This window comes from Bos mutus, chromosome 4 (genome assembly GCF_027580195.1).
Source record: "Bos mutus isolate GX-2022 chromosome 4, NWIPB_WYAK_1.1, whole genome shotgun sequence".
In the NCBI taxonomy this organism is placed as follows: domain Eukaryota; kingdom Metazoa; phylum Chordata; class Mammalia; order Artiodactyla; family Bovidae; genus Bos; species Bos mutus.
The window spans coordinates 60,994,362-61,015,842 of record NC_091620.1 but is presented as its reverse complement, the minus strand read 5'-3'; the positions used below and the strand labels follow the sequence as shown (position 1 = coordinate 61,015,842).

General features: G+C 38.8%; 1 long non-coding RNA gene across 1 annotated transcript in view; it reads right to left on the bottom strand.

The window, feature by feature from the left end:
- The window catches only part of LOC138987624 (uncharacterized), a 398,295-nt gene extending 377,545 nt beyond the window's left edge, over positions 1–20,750 (bottom strand). Inside the window, exon 1 of the long non-coding RNA XR_011464010.1 lies at positions 20,624–20,750. This is a non-coding gene — a long non-coding RNA (uncharacterized lncRNA). The remainder of the gene's footprint in view (positions 1–20,623) is intronic.
- Between the last annotated feature and the right edge of the window lie 731 nt (positions 20,751–21,481).

Genomic DNA, 21,481 nt, shown 5'->3' with positions numbered 1-21,481 from the left:
ATTCAAGGACCAAAGCAAAAGTAATAACCTTTAACAGTGAGCAAACAACCCCTAACCCTAGCACCCAAATTGTTACTTTTAGTACAATTTCCTGAAATTCTGGAGATTTTGATGTCTGTTACATAAAATGTATAAAATGAAACTAGCACATTTTATTATAACAGAAAACTAGGAAGATACTAAAGAGTATTACAGTCCTTTGGACTCACAAACCAACATATTTCATTGGCTAAAGATAGGACAATCAAACATCAATGCATAAAACAACTTCAATGGATTAACACAAAAAATACATAGCATGTAGGGAATCCATTGTTGTTTTGTACTAATAAATAAAGAATCATGCAAACTGAATCTGTATGCAAACTGTATCCTAAGATACATAAATAGTTGACAAGGAGAAGTATTTCTTTTTATTTATTTTTAATTGAAGGATAATTACTTTATAGTATTGTGTTGGTTTCTAGCAAACATCAACATGAATCAGCCACAGATGTATCCACATCTCCTTACACTTGAACATCCCTTTAGAGTAGTATTTCTTTACAGTAGTACCCCAAAATCACTGCAGATGGTGATTGCAGCCATGGAATTAAAAGACCCTTACTCCTTGGAAGGAAAGTTATGACCAACCTAGACAGCATATTAAAAAGCAAAGACATTACTTTGTCAACAAAGGTCCGTCTAGTCAAGGCTATGGTTTTTCCAGTGGTCACGTATGGATGTGAGAGTTGGACTATAAAGAAAGCTGAGTGTCAAAGAATTGATGCTTTTGAACTGTGGTGTTGGAGAAGACTCTTGAGAGTCCCTTGGACTGCAAGGAGATCCAACCAGTCCATCCTAAAGCAGATCAGTCCTGGGTGTTCATTGGAAGGACTGATGTTGAAGCTGAAACTCCAATCCTTTGGCCACCTGATGCAAAGAGCTGACTCATTTGAAAAGACCCTGATGCTAGGAAAGATTGAGGGCAGGAGGAGAAGGGGATGACAGAGGATACGATGGTTGGATGGCATCACCAACTCAATGGACATGGGTTTGGTAGACTCCGGGAGTTGGTGATGGACAGAGAGGCCTGGCGTACTGCGGTTCATGGGGTCGCAAAGAGTCGGACAAGCAACTGAACTGAACAACTGAACTGAACTGAACAGTAGTACCCCAGATAATAAATGAAATGTGAGAGATAGAATTTTAATATTTTAACACTGGAATTAAAGAATGGATCTAGGCAATAATCATTAATGGCTATTGTCATAAAAAAGTTAGACAGACATTACATGCTTCCTGGTAGAATGGAAATACAACACATTATCTCAAGTATTCATGTCCAAAAATTAAAGCTAAATCTAATCAATTCTGAAGACTTTACTACCAATTTACAGGAAATAAATGAGACAGTGGAACATGATGATTGACATACTGGAATGCAATCAGCAGAATCCATACAGAATAAATGACCTGATTTCTTCCACAAAGAAATTGTAAAACAAAATTAGACATGGAGAGGAAACCTATATAGCAAAAGAGACTTCATAGTTTTATCAACTAGCTGTAACGTGTGAGTCTTATTTGAATGCTGATGATTTGAAACATGTAATTTCTGACATATTTAAAGAACCTGAACACTTACTTGATATCTAAGGCTGTTAGACAATTGTTAACTTTTAAGTATAATAGTAGGCCTATGATTCTGTGTTTTAAGAGTCCTTAGCCTATGAAGGTACATACTGAAATATTTACAGAGAAATTATATAACCTTAAAGTAATCTGGCTTCCCTGATAGCTCAGCTGGTAAAGAATCCGCCAACAATGCAAGAGACCCCAGTGGATTCCTGGGTAAGGAAGATCAGCTGGAGAAGGGATAGGCTACCCACTCCAGTATTCTTGGGCTTCCCTTGTGGCTCAGCTGGTAAAGAATCTGGGTGCGATGCAGGAGACCTGGGTTGGCTCCCTGGGTTGGGAAGATCCCCTGGAGAAGGGAAAGGCTACCCACTCCAGTATTCTGGACTGGAGAATTCAATGACTGTATAGTCCATGGGGTGGCAAAGAGTTGGATATGACTGAGTGACTTTCACACACACACAAACTAATCTGGATGGGGATAGGAAGAGTGGGTAGTGTAGACAAAACAAGATTAAATTTGATAACTGAAGAAACTAGTGAGAGATACATAGAGAAGTTTTATAATCTTATCCTTTATATTTCAAAAGTACAGAAATGAACTAATAAAAAGAATACTAGTTGAAAGGGTAAAGTAGGAATCCTCACTTATTAAAATAAAATGGATATTTTGTTTTCAACCTGTATTACAGAGTAAAAAATATTCCAATTCTTTAAAAAGTTTGAAAGCAATACTCCTAGGTTTAACTATAGAAAAATAAGAAACAGAGAGTTTTAAATCTGTAACCAGTTATTAATCTATTTTGTTTTGTTTGTGGAATTTTTTTTCCTAGTAATTTCAAACAAAACACTTCCTTTAAGACATGAATAGAAAAATGTAAATAACTAGAAAGCTCATGGTCATATTTTTAACAACCACCTTTTCTCAACAGAAATAAATTTAAGTATTATCTATTCTCTCTCCAAAAGCAGACTTCATTAGCATTGAAATGGATTTTTTATGTGTAATTTACTTTTCCCCCACTGTATTACCTTATAGCTCTTTTACATCTAAGCAGCATAAAAACATTAAAGGACAAATTTTTAAACAATGTAAGATTTCACCATTTCTGAATTGGAATTAAAATATATCAGATATAAAGTAACAAATTAAAAGTAAGAAAATAATCACAAACTCAGAAGGCTTATATTTTACTCATTCCTGGGAGATTTAACTCACAATTACTGAAAATTGAGTAAACTCTCATTTGTGACGTTTATTGCACTGTTTTGAGGACTCATTAGTTTAGCTAGTACAGCAATGCATCATGATTATGATATGGTCGAACCAGTGATGATAGTGCTTGATGGAAATAAAAGTATCATTTGGCTCTCCAGGAGCTATTTATTTGCTAATGTAAACAAGATTAAGAAGAATATACATGCAATAAGGAAGGCAGTAAATGATAGGCAACTACCTAATTTGACTACAACATTTTCATGAGAATGCTGACTCAGGACCCAAGAAAGAGTTCAAAAAAGAGCAAAAGTTTCAGCTCTACCATATACAACCAAATAGATGAGAAAATATATATAACGAATTAGGGCAGAAGGAGTCATCATAGAGGTGGGCTCATTACCTGGAAAACACTCAGTCTCTTCTCCAACCTCAATAGCTATGTATTTCAGAGAATCCAAGTCTCACAATTGTGTCAATTTTCTATTGTAATGGAGACTCTTGGAAGATTTAAGTGTGTCCGAAGACCAGTTTCATAATCATCCTAAGAAGGCATTGGCAATCTCATGGTAGAACATAAAAATTACAAATAAATCACTTTGGATTCTATCCTAAATTTATCTTTTAGGGATGAGTATACATGCAGTGTGGAGAAGGCAATGGCACCCCACTCCAGGACTCTTGCCTGGAAAATCCCATGGAGGGAGGAACCTGGTAGGCTGCAGTCCATGGGGTCGCTAGGAGTCGGGCACGACTGAGCGACTTCACTTTCACTTTTCACTTTCATGCATTGGAGAAGGAAATGGCAACCCACTCCAGTGTTCTTGCCTGGAGAATCCCAGGGACGGGGGAGCCTGGTGGGCTGCCGTCTACGGGGTCTCACAGAGTCGGACACGACTGAAGCGACTTCGCAGCAGCAGCATATATGTAGTGGAAGTTGTGATGCAACATCCAGATCCTTCAGAAGGAAGGGACTAGCACTGCCAGCCCACTTAGGAAGTTACCTTGCCTGAAGACATCACCTCACCCAAAGCCATGCCCTATTCCCGGGATAGCCCTCACCCAATGTTTGATCAACATGGGGATATAAAGGCCTTGCAACATTGCCCCAGCTCGTGGCAATTCTGAAGGAATCTTCCAGGTTCAAACCTCCCATTGGGGTGGCTGGGGATTTATTTCAGTGACACCACTGCACAGCCCAAGTTCTCGCTCTGCCCACGTCTATTTTCTCTGTCTTGTCTCTGGCTTAGGTGTGATCCCTGCGCACTCTCCAATAAACTTCACGCACATAATCTCTGTACCAGATTCAGATTCCTGCTTCTCAGGAATCTTCAACAGTAAGCATCAGAAACTAGTGGGAAAAGGAGACAAAAGACACATAGAAAAGACGAAACTGTGTAAGACTAAGTAGATACTGGATTGAGGTGTGTCCCCAGGTGCCATCTGCATAGCAGGACATCTTTGAGTGCCAAAGGGTTGGATGACTGGGTACATTTTATTCACAATGAGGGTCAAGAAAATAATAGGTATCTCAGTTTCAAAGATGAGGTACCCCTTTATGCTGTACAGTTTCTTGCCACTGATCATACAAATACAAAGGCAGAATTCCTATTGAAGGAGGTGCAGTTCAGCCTAACGTATTGCTGCATACATAAAACATCAGTATATTACAATGCTCAATACTGGGAAGCTTTTAAGAAGTTCTAATGACAATATACAATATTGAATTGCATAATACCACAGGCTGGTCCAACTGCATTGGCAGAAAGGTGGAGGCTATTTCTTCTATTTTACATTTCCCCACTAGGTGCTATGATTATTGAAAGCTGCTGACATGCCCAGTACTCACTAAAGTCTTACTATGAGTCCAGAACTGTGCAGAAAATTTTATATAAGTACATTTATCCTCTCTGCTGCACTCTGAGCTCCTTGAGGACAAAAACATATCCAATATGCTTACCTCTATATTTCCCAAGTCTAGCAGAGATCCTAGAATTAACTGCTAAGAACACACGTATACTGTGAATGAAGAATATCACAAAAAATCCTCTGAGACCTCCCCCCAGAGATAAGGGCTATTATCATCCCCCTTTTACAGATGACTGACCAAGACTTAGGTAGAGGTCTCGACACTAGGTAGAAACAAATAATCCAAACTAATGGTCTCAGGTTCCAATGTACTACTGGATAAAGGCATCTCCACTCCACCTCACAGCAAAGGAGGAGGTGAGTAAAGAGGAAAAAAGAGAAAAACATTCCTTGCTAGAGACACTCTCTTCTTTCTGAATCACTTTCTCTGGGGCTCATCTTCAACTCCAAACCCTTCAAAAAAAAAAAAAAACTCTTCATTAGCTGTTCAGGTTTTTTTCTTGTTTGTTTTCTCCAAACACTATCTGGACATTAAAGGATAACAACAACAATACAGGTTACCCCCAGATCTCCTGCAGAACTTGTTCTTAACTATGTAAATAGGATCCTCTAAACTCCCCAACAATATTATAAACACCTAGGAGCAAGATAGCAATACCTTCTTATTTTCCCTGTTTGTGGAACAGCAGAACCACACAAAGCTGAGCACACAGATTTCTGTCTCTAACTATCCAGCCAATAGTCAGATCAGGTGGAAGATGAATGAGACATTGATGTAAACACCACCAATACCAGACCGGAAACATCCTTTTCCTCTCCTTTGCAAAATTCTTTCTAATGTCACATCTTGGAACAAGGAACTTACTCATCTTTTTTCAGTGACACATCTCATGTATTGAACTAGCTGGGAAAATGCCTTAGCAAAACAGAAGAAAAATTAGAGGATGAAGAGATGGTAAAGGTTTTGCTTTCTTCATTGTATAATTTGCTCAATTCAAAGAGCATTTGTTTTTTATTTCATGAGTGACCAAGGACTCCTAGTTTAAAAACAGTGATTAAGGCCTGCACAATTCCGGAAAAAGAAAATAAAAATGCTTCAGAGCCATTTAATCGATCTGAATCAAGAATGGGCCAGGTTTTTTTAGCACTCCCTGGAAGTATTAGGTGGAGCTCTAGTTAAAATTATCTATTTCATTACAAGAATAGTACAAGGCTGTCTTTATGCCAGAAAATTATTTAGTTAATTGCTCTAGAATGAGTATAACCCAGTTTCCAGATACATAACATACATTTGCCAAATGTGATTTGACTTATGCCAGCAGCCTGCAACAGTTTTAGCTATAAAAGTTACCACTAGAACTAAAGGATACCCACAGGAGCCTGTGGCATACTGAGAACTGCAGAAAAGCAACACAGGGAAAGGGAGAGAAGAAAAAGACCAAGGACTCCAGGAAAGGAGAAGGAAGAAAGGAACTTAGAAAGAAGGATACTAGGAAATGAATGGGAGAAAGGAAAAAAGATAAAGTGTGGCGAAGAACAATGACCTTCCATTAACATTCAAGGAAGATGATAGGTTTTTGGCACTATAGATGTTACTGCTTTCCTTAAAGAATAAAATAAAACATGCAATGAGCTGGGCAAAGTGCCAGACATACAGTAACTATGTTAGGTCCTTTTCCTTCCCCCCAAATGGGGTATTTGCTTGTGTACTCTATAATATACATTGAGGCTAATTAGGATAACAATACTGATAATGTTTCTTTAATTACTGGGAGAGTTTAGACTAGTCTAAGCTTCCAGGAAAAGCCTTGTCCTGATAGATATAAAAAGTATTCCATCTACTACCATAAGCCATAAGCTTTGCTGGTGCTTCATGAATGATAATTACTTTTTAAGTCCTGTATCAAATTTGGAAATCAAGGTTATGCATACAAATCTCTCAATGTATTTAGGAATTATGCATCTCCTACCTCAAACTCTCATTTATGTTATAGCCATTATCTGCCATCGATTGCAATAGAACACATAAAATAAATGAAACAGTATGTTTCTAAACCCTATCAAAATCTTTATCTCCAAATCTCATTGTAATCATGGGTTTACAGGGTTCTTTGCCCTGAAGCCCTTTACCAGAGTTATTACTAAGAAGTTAGATGGACTTCTTTAAGTTCCTGTATTTATGACTTCCTCAGCCATATGTGTGTGTGTGTGTTACAATCAGTGAATCCTGAAATAACCCAAAAGCAAGCTGCAAGAGGAAAGGAAAATAATTGGTAAGCTCCAATCTCATCAACTGATTAATTATTCTCTAATTGTTGAGAAAGAAAATGACAGATACTAGTAAGTACCTGTACATTCACGTCTTAAAGTGGCTCCAGAGTATGTCCATTTTGTGATCCTCAGAATAAAATGTACAAACCCATTTCGTTGTACAAAGGAACTATGCTGATTATAGTGAAGGCTCTAGGCAATACCCCACAGGTTCTTGGGGGCTGAATCAGCTTTAGTAAAGGATTCCTAACTCTCAGGGTAGTGTTCCCTCCATGCGTTACCCCACAGCTTCCTCAAAGTCTGAGCTAATTACCTGTGGTCCATTTTTCTTTTAAATAATGTAAATATCTTATGGCTCCTGGAAAATAAATGGTAGTTGATATGCTGCTGCTGCTAAGTCACTTCAGTCATGTCCGACTCTGTGCGACCCCATAGACGGCAGCCCACCAGGCTGCCCCATCCCTGGGATTCTCCAGGCAAGAACACTGGAGTGGGTTGCCATTTCCTTCTCCAATGCATGAAAGTAAAAAGTGAAAGTGAAGTCGCTCAGTTATGTCTGACTCTTCGCAACCCCATGGACTGTAGCCTACCAGTCTCCTCCATCCATGGGATTTTCCAGGCAAGAGTACTGGAGTGGGTTGCCATTGTCTTCTCTGGGAAGTTGATATGGCAGGCCCTTAACTACCCTTTTCCATTCATTCCAGTGGCATGTATTGTCTGGAAGAAAATCTGTCCCAGGAATTATTCTTTATCTCCAATGAACTCCCCATTTCTACCCCAGAAGGTGGGATGGAAGCCTGCCTCCAGATTATCTGGCCAAGGTGCAACTGTCTGCTGATGCAGTTGTCTTCCCTTTCCATTCAGATAAAGAGAGGCAGATGAGAAAAGGGACTTGCAAATAGTGGTGTCAATGATCTTGTCAACGATCTATTTCTTATTGTCAGCTTCTGCATATTTCTCTCTTTTTCTGGTCTCTTGTTTAGTGCCATGCGTAGGCAAAATTGCAAACAAAACCAGAAAGAAAGATGTTAGCTGTTGGCTGATGACATAGCTTTGCAAAAAAACCCAGAGTAACATCTACAGGCGACTGCACTTCAGACTTCAATTTAATTCACTTTCCACCACCAACAAGAATAAGAATAATTTGCTTCAGTGTTGGGAGATCAGAGAAGAGAAGCTTCACTGCGTTTCGAGATGGAAAGTGACTAGATGAGATGGCAGAGGTGGCAGGCACTGCTCATCACAAGATGGAGAAAGGCTGGAAGATGAAATGGAAGCTGAATGTGATTTTTATGAGCTTGGCTCTGAGTACAGTGACCCATCTCTCCGTGAGAAATCCGTTGAAACCAACCCTCCTTGGAGCCGATGTGGACAGTCTGTAATCTCTGAGTACTGAGAAATAAGCTTCTTACAGACAGAATCAGGGGAGACATCTGCCAAGAGTAGGGATACATGGACTAGAATAAAAAGACTGAAGCCCAGTTTTCACTGGCACATATCTTCATGCTCTGCTCACCAGGGAGAGATGGACATACAAGTTATGAAAGCATCTAAAAATGTATAAGTGTGGAAAGTATGTTCATGCACTTATTGTGTATTATTTACTGAACTGTTGCAATAGTCAGCCACCAGGACAAGTACCTTGCTCATATTATAAAATCCACTCTCCATAACAACCTTTGAAATATGAACTACTGTTTTCACCATTTTTCAGATGAGTAAACTGAAGCTAGAAAAGAAAACTGCTTCCTTGCCAAGTTACCATTTTTAAAAGGAAAAGAATGTTATTGCGGAAGAAAAAAAAATTATCTCTATTATTCCCCAGTGGTTCAGATGATTAAGAATCTGCCTGCAACACAGAAGACCTGGGTTCGATCGCTGGGTTAAGAAGATCCCCTGGAGAATGGAATGGCTACCTACCTCAGTATTCTTGCCTAGAGAATTCCACCCACGGACAGAGGAGCCTGGCGGGCTACAGTCAGTCCATGAGGTTTCAAAGAGTCAGACGTGACTGGGCAACTAACACTCTCACTTACTTTCAGGTGATTCAAACATACACACTGTATTAGAGGAGAGTGAAAATCATTTATGAAAAATAAATTGGCAGCATGGCATGGTTTATTTAGGTGTTTTCAGCAAAGTCTATATCCTGCATCAGTTTTTGTACCTGAAAAAGGAAGGAACAAAATGTTTGAGTTGTTTTCCTTTTATTGCTTTAAAACCAAAAACAGCTGAACTTAAATTGTTCATCCCCTGGGACCTAGTCCAAGCTTGAAGAATTCTCAGAAAAATCACATTCCTCCACTTCCCCATTTATGCCATCTGCAGTGTTGGGATCATCCCTGGAACCTTTGGGGAAAAGTGTGCTCCTCCTGCAGGTACTATTTGCAGAAGTCACTCATCTATTGATTTCTGATGTTGCTGGTCTTAGCAAGATAAGGCTCCTAATCCATCCACTGAATGTTACTCTGCCAGAGATGAAATAGCTTTAACGCCAACAAAGATTACTGTGATGTTAAGCAGGAGAAGACTGTGTTGTTGGAATTACAGCAGCCCCTGGAATACTTGCCATGTCGTGTTAACGCCAGATTGACGTGGAACACTGACTCCACTGCTCCTTCTACTCAGAAATCTCGGGGAAGAGCAACCATATGTGGGTGCTTAACTCTGGCAAGAGGCTTATTTCTCATTACAAACTGTGGTAATTTTATTTCAACTGGCCTTTCCCTTATATAAGTGATTTATTTAGCTGTTCTTAAGGCATCAATTGTGAAACACACCATCAGTTAATAATAGCTTTTCAGAGGAAGAAACACATTAAATATATGAGTCAACATAAAAAGCAGTCTAGTATCAGAAAACATTTTAATGTGCAAATATATGCATCTTAAAATTAAGGTGTATATGTGTATGTATATTATGTTACAGATATACATAACTACATTTATAGATACATATACTGAATACATATTAGGAAAAAGGAATGGTCATGGAAAACTTTTATATTTAAATCTTGGTGAACACACACATTCCATTTACTCACTGCAGATTTATGTCACAGAGAGTATGACATACAAAGATTTGAAGCATAACCCATCATCTGCTTTGAATAGGAAGAAAGTGGAAAGCCATCTGCTTACAATACTAATTAGTGTTATTACCTATTAAAAGAATATTATTCTTTTATAAAAAAAAAAAAAACAAACACTGAGAACAGAGGGTTTCTAATTTTTTTTTTTTTGGCTTGGTATATCATATAGTAAGACTTTGGAATAAGCAACGCAAAGGAAGTTCCAGAATGTTTTAGAACATATGAAGGAGCTCCCCTCAAAATCTCCATAGGAAATATGTAATGCAGGAAGCAAGACAAACAAAATGGGTGCCAGGCCACAACAGAAAGAGAGCTCATATCCCCTTTTTGCACACCACAGAAGGACCTGGGGCCTAGCCATAAAAGACAAACGTCTTCCCTCTTCACATTGAGAGGATATAATTCCTTATATCCTCCTTGCCAGTTCCTCTGAAGCCTAAACTCTTATGCTACATTGCAACAAATATAATTTATACAATATAACAATATACAAAGATAAGTAAGATACCCGTTCTGCCAGAAGAAGTTTATAGTAGGACTGTATGGATAAAAAAGATACACAATCAAAATTACCCATGAAAAGGATAAATAAAACCTAAGGAAATTCACCAGAAGAATGATTATAATCTGTGGGAGAGATTAGAAGCACCTTCATGGGATGAAACTGGAAGATAATAGAATACAGTGGAAGGAGAACATTGGAGGCAGAGAGAGCCGCCTAAATGTTACTGCCACGTAGGACTTGTCCTACAAATGATGCATAGAACATGTGCACACAAAAGTAGGATTAAAGCAGAATCCCATAGGCCTTTAATAAGGGACTTTCAACAGTCCTGGGTGGTCAAAAACACAAACTATATTTTAATAGCTAGTGAGTCAAGACTACCTCATTCTACCGATTGTTTAACAGCAATAAAGTATTCCAAACAAAGTAATGAACTATGTGAAAATGAAATATTTTCCAGAGAACTCATCTAATGACTATACTAGTAAAACAAGAAGCAAACTAGAGGCTCAGAGGTTCTTAATGGGACCTATATTTTCTTTTTTCACTAATTCCCTTTTAAAAAATGAACTTAGACAATGGAGTATGTATATAAAGGCAGATATTATTTATTAGTTTAATGAATTGCTATGTATAATCACCTTTGCATGAAGACTTTCAAGTTAAATCATGCTCCTGTGGGGTCATTAAGGTTGTTAACAAAATCCAAACAGAAATTTAAAGTAGGTTGATCTTTGCAGTGGGAGGGTGCAGTAATTAAAAGCCTGGGTATGGAAACCCATTCCAGTATTCTTGCCTGGAGAATCCCATGGACGGAGGAGCCTGGTGGGCTACAGTCCATGGGGTCACAAAGAGTCGGACAGGACTGAGCAACTTCACTTACTTATTCACTTATGGGAGTCAGAAAAGCCTAGGGTTAAATCCCATCAGTGGGACTCATTGTTTGTATCTAAGCAAATAACCTGACCTCTCTAAGCCTCAGGCTACTCTTCTATGAAACAGGAATATAAAACGTCTATCCCTTTGATATAGGGATAAAAGTATATAGTAGGAAAATAAAATATGAAAAAAGATCATGTGAAAAGTAAATGAGGATGTTTTTAAGTATCCTTTAAAAAAAACATCCTAGAACATTGCTTGGAATGTAATGGGAGACAGTTGTTGAAAAGCTCATCAATTCAGAGTGTCAGGAGACAATTTCCCAAGGGTATTATGTATTTCTGTATGTTTTCCATGCAGAGGCACTAACTGCCCTACTGTTTTGGACTCTTTCAAGGACATTTATCCAGTAAACAGCTTGGAAGAGGGAGACAATTTCTCTGTCCAGAGAACAAGGCATGTGTGCCTACTATCCAGTATCACATGGAGAATGTTCTCTCCTGGGACAAAGTTCTGGCTAGTTTAGTTGGATCTATTATAAAAGAGTCAGGTTACTGGTGCTTGGGGTAGCTCGCCTGTCACACAACCCATCAGGTGTGCAGGCAAGACTAGAAGCTTGTTCCATCACCCTGTGGGAATTGAGCCTCAGGAAATGGCAGGAGAAATCAATGAGGCTCTGGCTACCCTACTGCCTTACGTATACTGCTTGAGGCCAATCATATAACCTTGTCCTTGGTGTCTCCCCTTGGAGTCTCAGATTTTCTGCCAGCTTCTGTTAAACTGGGGTGGGCTAATTTGTTAGCTGTCAAGGAGGACAAAAATCTTAGAATTTCACAGTTCTTGACATAGAGCATTCAAAACCCAGTCTAACGCCAAAAGATTTCCCCATGGATTTGCCATGTGGACATTAATGATTACCACCACATCCGATCTTTTGATTAAAGAAAGCTCCTGTAAATTTGTAAATATATTATCTCTAAGAGAAACTGCAGTGAGTCATTAATGCCTAATTGCTAATTGGCTTATCGTTTAGTTTGTAAAACACTTAGCAAATGCCAGTTGTAATGGAAAATAGGAGGGTCAGTTTGGAAAGGAGTTTCAGTGTTAATAGATGCCTGTGCTGGAGAGACTCCATCCTTGAAAACACCATTTCTTGGAGAGAAATGATACAGAATATACTGAGGTGGCTAAAAAGTTCATTTGGGTTTTTCTGTACCTTCTTAGGGAAAACCCCCTGGAGAAGGGAATGGCTACCCTCTCCAGTATTTTTGCCTGGAGAATCCTATGGACAGAGAAGCTTGGTGGACTACAGTCCATGGGGTCGCAAAGAGTTGAGTATGATTAAGCAACTAACATGTAGGGAAAAACCCAAACAAACTCAAAATATAACTACTTTTTCTCATGCTTTAGTGCACCCCATAAGAGTAAAATATTTTTAAAAATCAATTTCAATTTTTAAATATAGAATCATAAAGGTGGCAGTGTTTTCAGTACTTTCATTCGTCACTATTCTGCATTTGTTAAATGTGTCACAGTAATTTGTATTATCCTTCCTTCTCACAATTTTGTCAATTCCACTGGCAGGAAACATAGTAAATTTTTCCTTCCTTCCCAATCCCTAACCTTACCCTAGCTTCTTCCCTCCTGAGACCTATCATAGAACCTTGCCCATATTAGACATGCTTAGCAAATACTATGTGAATTGTGAAAGTGACAAAGTTGCTCAGTCGTGTCCGACTCTTTGCAACCCCGTGGACTATACAGTCCATGGAATTCTCCAGGCCAGAATACTAAAGTGAGTAGCTTTTCCCTTCTCCAGGGGATCTTCCCACCCAGGGATCAAACCCAGGTCTCCCACGTTGCAGGCAGATTTTTTTTACCAGCTGAGGAACAAGGGAAGCCCAAGAATACTGAAGGGTAGCCTATCCCTTCTCCAGTGGATCTTCCCAACACAGGAATCGACCTGGGGTCTCCTGCATTGCAGGAGGATTCTTTACCAACTGAGCTATGAGGGAAGCCTACTGTAATCCCAGAAATCCAGAACCTCACAAGCAGTATGAAAAACAAGCCAAGTAATTTCCAGACTACGTACAACATTAAAAAAATCAAAAGTGTAGTATTCACAATGTTGGATTAATTCATTCAATATTTTAATGGCTACTTAGCACTTTTAAATAACCTTGCATTAATCACTTTCTAAACCAGTCCTTGTGAAGAAAAGTATTGCCTCATTTCATTTGTTGCTTTATTTGGATAGCAATGATTTAGTTTCTCTTTCTGGTTTAAGCATGGACTAAGTTGGGAGGAAGCTGAGCACTGAAGAATTGATGCTTTTGAACTGTGGTGTTGGAGAAGACTCTTGAGAGTCCCTTGGACTGCAAGGAGATCCAGCCAGTCCATTCTGAAGATCAGCCCTGGGATTTCTTTGGAAGGAATGATGCTAAAGCTGAAACTCCAGTACTTTGGCCACCTCATGCAAAGAGTTGACTCATTGGAAAAGACTCTGATGCTGGGAGGGATTGGGGGCAGGAGGAGAAGGGGAAGACAGAGGATGAGATGGCCGGATGGCATCGCTGATCAATGGGCGTGAGTCTGAGTGAACTCTGGGAGTTGGTGATGGACAGGGAGGCCTGGCGTGCTGCGATTCATGGGGTCTCAAAGAGTCAGACACAACTGAGTGACTGAATTGAACTGAACTGACGTTGGGAGGAATTAAAAAAAAAAATGCGAATTCTCTCATTGTAAGAATTGAAGAGTCAACATCCAGGAGTTCAAACTGACACCATAGTGAGATTAGACACTGGCTCTTCAAATAAATAAGATTCTGCATGCAAAGCTTTTAATGTATGGTAGGGATTCTATAAATAGTAGCTATTATAACTCTGCCAAAAAAAGTTAATCCCAAGGCTCTCTTTATGTTGAGAGTTCTAATACATGTTCAAAAAAATCCATTTATAAAAACGAAAGGCTCAAAATTTTTTTCATTAACCCATCAAATATTTAAAGTAGGCTACACTTAAAAGTTGAAGCTATATGAGCTCATGAAAGCAGGAATTTCATGAATTAAACATAGTGAAAATTTTGAAAGAGTATGGATAACTGTACCCTATGCAATCAAGCAGAATTAAATGTGCATATTCCATAAAACACGAATTAAAGTATGGCCTACAGAAAATTACACTGCATAAAGATTTGAGGTTAAGAGGACAAAAATGCTGACTTCCTCATGTAGATCCCTGAGCTACATTACGGTTTTGGGTCATAACTGTGTGCCATTTGACTTCTAAGAAAACCGATGTTCCATGATGCGATTTCACGGAATTGAGAGGCAGTCTATTATCTCAGAAGAAATAAGGCTTTATCTGGAAAAGGACTTCAATTTGAACTTCAAGTCTAGCATTATTTTAGTTGTGCTGTGGGTCTTGGTAATTTAAATTTTCTTAACTTTTATTCTCCAATTAGTAAGCTCGAAATAAAAATACACACATTGTAAGATTGTTCTGAAGATGTGTATTGATAATAACGAGTATTTATTGAGTACTTGAGCTTCCCTGTTGGCTCAGATGGTAAAGAATCTGCCTGAAATGTGGGAGACATGTGTTCGATCCCTGGTTTAGGAAGATTCCCCTGGAAGAGGGCATGGCAACCCATTCCAGTATTCTTGCCTGGAGAATCCCATGGACAGAGGAGCCTGATGGGCTACAGCCCATGGGGTCGCAAAGAGTCAGACATGACTGAGCAACTAATCACATTAAGTACCTAGGTTTCCCTGATGGCTCAGCAGTAAAGAATCTGCCGGCAATGCAGGAGCTACAGGAGACTCAGGTTTGAACCCTGGGTCAGAAAGATCCCCTGGAGAAGGAAATGTCAACCCACTCCAGTATTCTTGCTTGAAAAATCCCGTGGACAGAGGAACCTGGCAGGCTATAGTCCATGGGGTAGCAAATAGTCAGACACGACTGAACAACTAAGCACACATATTGAGTACTCACCACACTGCATTTTATAAAACAATTGCTCTATTCTAAGTTTATAATATTTTTCCAGGTTTCTGTGTTTTATAAACATTATTAATTTTGGTAAAAAAAAAAAAATTATGTTCCTGAGCTCTTCAAGGCTTGACAAGCATTATATGCACATCTCCAAACTCACTGTGCAATAAAAGTCCAGAAGTAAGCAGAGCCATAGAATGCAAAGCTTAATTGCTTTAATTGCATTAATGACTACTAAAATAGCCTGGAAAAAAATTACTTTTCTGCATAAGAATTTTTAAAACTTTCAGATATCACAATTGGAGGTAAACACTTGTGGGGTCCATCAGTACACCCCCACTGCTTTCCTACATTGAGCTACAGAACTTCATTTCTCTCCTGAGGCTGATATAAATTGCCACTGATAGAGGCATAAGTTGGACAAAGGCAAGGTGGTGCCCACCTTTTGACATCACAAAATTCAGAAGGCAAATACAAGATATCAGCACTCTAACAACATCTGAATTTAAAAGGTCCCTTCCATGTAATAAAGGAATGATCAGAATTATGAGTTATAAAATTATCCAATCTTTTCCCTTCCTTCTCAAACATAATATACCTTCACGCAGCATCTCACTCATCCCTCTAGACTGAGAGAAAAGTCCAACCCAGCCAAACTCTCCATCTGTGCTCTGCATCCTGTCCCATTCTTTTTCCTCTGCATACTAGTCCCCTCCTCTTTTCTGTACATTCACACCCTTATCCCTACCAGCTCCCTCCCTTCAACCTACAAGTACATTAAAAATACCTCCACACACGCCTATTTCTCACTTCCAAGAAATGTCTTGCACCAAACATGCAATCCCCATTCCTTACCCACTTTCAAGTCCAAACTTAGTAACACATATACTCCAACTATACGTCAACTTCATCTCACTCTAGAATTTACTACAATCTATTTACCCCCACCCTGGATATCAAGATGTCTTTGGAATGATTTTCTGTGTATCACCAGTCTATCGTCAGTCCCCACATGTAATGGACTTTTAAAGCATCTTCTAGTGATAATTCTTTTCTCCTTAAAAATCTGTCCACCTTGGCTTCTATCCTTGCATTGTTCCCTTCGTCTGAGCTCCAGCCCTCAAGCCTTATATTTTGGCATTTCTCAGTGAGCCACTCATCACACTCTTTTTATTCACATCTTTCACTATGGGTTTGTAATGTTGCCACCCATAAACTACTTCTTCCATAGTCTCTCTCTTGATCCAAGTAATCACCATCTGCCCACTCATTTAAATTTGAAATCTTAGTTGTACCTTCAACTTCTTCATTTGCTATCAATTCCTCAGATTCAATATGACATAAAACACAGTGGCTTTTCAGGTTAAAAAGACCTGAATTCAAATTCCTGTTCTGCCCTCAAAGAGTTTAGAATCCCGTATCTTCTGTGAAAGAGAAGCACGTAAGTGCCCTTGGAATTAAAACACATGCTAATATGTGGGTACTTACAAAATGAAGTGGGAGCCCAGAAAAAAAGTTGTGATTTGCTCTAAGTCTGGATAAGTGGAGGGAAGAATGAGATAGCAAGGGTTGGGGGAGGCAGGGGGGAAGCAGGAGCAACCAGAGAGAGTGGAGGGCTAGAATTCAGGGAGTGGAAGAAGCAGGAACTAGACTTGTTGACTGAGCTCATACAGTGATGAGCCTAGTACCCCAAGGGTGGTAGCCCTATTGTGGTTGATGGAGATGCATTAAATATTTCTGAGAACACACTCAATTTTTGTGCCTGAAAATTCTTCATGGCAGTATACAAGTTGACAGAGGGAATAAAGCCTGGAGTGAAAGTCTGCCTGGGAGGCTAAGCCTGATAAAATAATATCAACCTATTCAATAATATTTGTAGGCACCACTGGAGATATATCAGAGTAGAAATGAAGACATTTGAAGATTGGTGCCTTCTCATTGGCTCTGAGGTGTACAATACTGAAGACTCTGAAATCTCATCAACACTTTGAATAAACATTACATAATTTGATGATTGTCTTTCTCTTCTTTAGAAGAAGGCTGCAGAAGTAAAATGTGTAAAGAGCAAGACAGAGTGAAGAAAGAAAGAGAAACGGGATAATAGGAGGAAAGAGTAAACAAAAGTATTGTGGGCAAGCACAGAATACAAAGAGAGGGAAAAGATGGAAATCAAGGAAAATGAAGGAACATATTCTTTTCTAAATATCTGAAAACTAAACTTTCAGTGTTTTGGAAAAAATAAAGCCTTAATAACCATTTTTGAGTTTTATATGGTTACTTTCATGAGCCTATGTATTATGGATATTGACACATTTGAAAATGATGTGCTTTTATTTTACTGGCTAGGATAGTAAACACGTGTGCTTGCCAACAATAATGATTTATCCCTCAGGTTAGTTTTAGTTCTCTTTGATCATGGCACAATTGCTTGATTAACCTACAGTTAAAAAAGGCTTTTAGAAAAAATGTTCATTGTAAAACAAAAAACAAAAAAACCCTATCTTCTAAAAAATGTTCAAATTACAAGCAAGTGTGGAAACTTTATAAGAAAAGCATAAGAGCCGTATTAAGTATTAATGTGCTAGACATACCACCTGTGAAGACACTGCATTAATAGCATCACTTAACCTGAATACTTCATTCCACTGCTTTAACCTTTACACCAACAGACTTAATATATTCAGCTTTGTTTTCAATTATCTGTTATGTCCTGCATTGGGTTTATTGTAGACACTGTGAAAACTCTTATGACCCCTCAAAGACATAAGGCAATTTTCTTCCCACCAGGATATTTTGAACAAATTACTCTCAGTTTTAACATGAATAAGTCTATGAATTTTCATTCCCCAGATCTGAAATAATGGAATTCAGCTGTAACTTCAATTGTAATTATCATGTCAATAAATTGAATTTTTTTAAAAAAACCACTGAAGACGAAACTTTCTGTCTTTATCTGATTTTACTTTCTCCATTTTTTCCCCCTCATTTGGGGTCAATCCTAGGGAGCACTTTGAAGTGTAATTATTTTTTAGGGTGCTGAAGGCAGTTCTACTGTTTGAAAAGACAGTGGTATAGCATCTCACTGCTGTTCACATTACAAAGCATTGCTATACCCTGCACTAATTAAAGGCTGTTAAGAATTTTATGATTAGCCCCTATTAAAGCTCATTGAGCTTAAGTTTTGAAATGCTGCACTGAGTTCAAGCCTAAAATGTTTCTTAGTCATATAACACATTTTAAAGATTAATTTGGATGTTTTTCAGAGCCCTCTTGTTTCCCCCACTCTTGAGTTATCTTAATATCCTTTCACAGCACGGTGAGTGTTAAAGCTAAGAGCTCATGCCCAGAACAAGGAATTTAGCTCCTCTATTCTAATGTAGATGCCCTATCCACCTCAGAATGTTCCCAGGCAAGGAGAATCTTTATAAAGTAGCCCTTGGACTCACTCAACTCAGCTGCTAAAGCCATGGCTACCAATATAGTAAGTCAAATACCAGAAGTTCAGCTGTAAAATGTACAGCTGAAAGAAGTCTTCGGATTGAAAAAAAGATCATTAAACCTAGTTCTCCCTCTCCTTAAAAGCCCTTCACTGCAGTCATCGAGAATATATAGGTATTTAAACTTTGACAACAATATTAGCATGATAATTCGTCTCACTTGCTTTTTAATATGCTTAAAGATATAAAATCAGACCCTTGTGGCTCAGTTGGTAAAGAATCTGCCTGCCATGCAGGAGACCTGGGTTCAATCCCTGAGTTGGAGAGATCCCCTGAAGAAGGGAAAGGCTACTCACTCTAGAATTCTGACCTGGAGAATTCTATGGACTGTATGGTCCATGGAGTCACAGAGTTGGACACAACTGACCGACTTACACACACACACACATAAAACAGCAATAGCAACAAGGACATTGGTGCCAAACAACTTTTTTTTCTTATAAGTAACAGGAGAGATAAAATCCTTCCTATTTTTCTTCCACCTCTTCCCTACAACCCCACCACCCTCCAGCCTCTCTTTCAAAACCTGTTCAGGGGGTGATGAAGAGAAAATGAATGCAGATGAAGAGAAAAAAATGAAGGATATGTAATCAAGTGCAAAATACCCTGGTAACTATAGAGGAAGAATGAGATGGAAAGGAAAGTGAAAAGGGTAGGGGTGGTTAGGAGTTCTAAGAACTTTCTGTAAAAACAGAATTCTCCAGTGGGGTTTCCCATTGGGAGGGACAATGAAACTGTTATAGACTTTAAAAAAAAAAAAAATTTTTTTAAGATTAAGAATCTAACCAAAGAGAGAGTAGCCCTTTACGACCCCCTACCCTGGCCCTTGAACAATCAGTTGACTCCTTTTACCCACTCCTAAGAAACAAGGGAGATTAAACAGGCCACAACATGGATGAAACTCGAGGACTTTATGCTAGGTAAAATAAATGGGTTACAAAGAAACACAGTCCAATTCCACCTATATGAGGGACTTAGAGTAGTCAAAATCATAAAGAGTGTAGTGATAGTTGTCACAGGCTTAGGGGAGGGGAGCATAGGGAATTTGATAGGTAATCAGCATACTTTTTAATAAATACACTGTTTAATCTACCATACAACATACTGTTCAATAGGTAATCGGTTTCACTTTTACAGATAAAAGGTTATGGGGATGGATGGTGGCCGTAATTGCACAATAATGTGAGTATATTTAATACCAGTGAATTTAAAAAATGGTTAAGATAGTAACTTTTATGTTATATGTATTCTACCACAAACTTTTTTTAAAAGCCAGTGATACAAAAATATTAAAATAAAAAGTTCTGCCAAATGATTGAAACACGGGAGTATAAATCAACAAAGACAAGAGAGGGACCTTAGGCAGATGAGTGATACCTACAAGTTTCTATGAGATGAAAACAGGACATAGAGATAACTAAGCATAGCCTGAAGTACAAATCAATTTGCCTTGTGAGACCCAAGCCCACAGAATGCTTGAGAACATCCTGAAGACATGATAATGACAAAGCAGAAAACAAAGCAAGAAGAGTATAATGCTCTTTAAGAAAAGATATTTCTCAGCCCTTTCAGAAGTTATTCCTAATGAAAAGCCTGAAGGGTAAATCCATTACCGCGATATTGTACAAACCATAGTACACCTGGAGGTTTTCTGAGATACTCGGAAAAAAAAAATTGTTTTCATACCTTAACAGATGTCAGATTGGAGCCCCAAATTCAGCTCCAGAAGCCTGTTTTGCTGCAAGTAAGACTTCAGACTCTCAGATGGACTCTGGGGGCCACTCTACAGCTCCTCTGAGCTGGGAGAGAAGGGAGTCTTTCACGAGGGGTGGGGCTTGACCCACACGTGGCATGAGCCAGACCCTTTATGGACTAGCGTGGAGGTGGGGGCAAAATGCCAGGGCACACGTGTTGTTCATCCAGGATTCTCATGCTGCCCTTAGAGAAATCCTGAGATCCCAGATTGGGTTTCTTCTGGGAAGAGTGGTCAGGGTGACTCGGCCTCTGGCCTGGTTCCTCCATTCTGTTTTGAAAACTGTATTAACACTTTAAAGTCTGTAAGATGTTCTCTTGTACCCAGCAAAGAATAGCATCACCATGCTACACTTTTATCTTTTTACAAGGTTTATAAAATTTGGAATCCTTGCTAAAAGTCCATCTTAACCAGAATTTATATAGGCATTCCATTAAAGAGGGAGGAAGAGAAGCAGAGAGATTGAGAGAGAAAAGAGACAAAGAGAGAACTCAGAGCCCACAAAACACTGAATACCTTCAAGAACAGTTCCATCCTATTGATCACCAGGCAAAGTTGAGCAGCTGGCTCATCTTGATCCTGTGTAGTGAATTAGACCCACCTGGAGAGAGATCTGAGCCGCATGATGAAATTAGATTCATTCTATCCTACTATCGCCCCTGTGATTCATACCAATCAAATTTCTAATTGAAGACTTAAGAAGTCAACCCAGCTGGTATTCAGAATCCGAATACCATAAAAAGTTCTTTCTTCTGGCTTCAAGATACAAGACTATTCTTCAACATGTTATA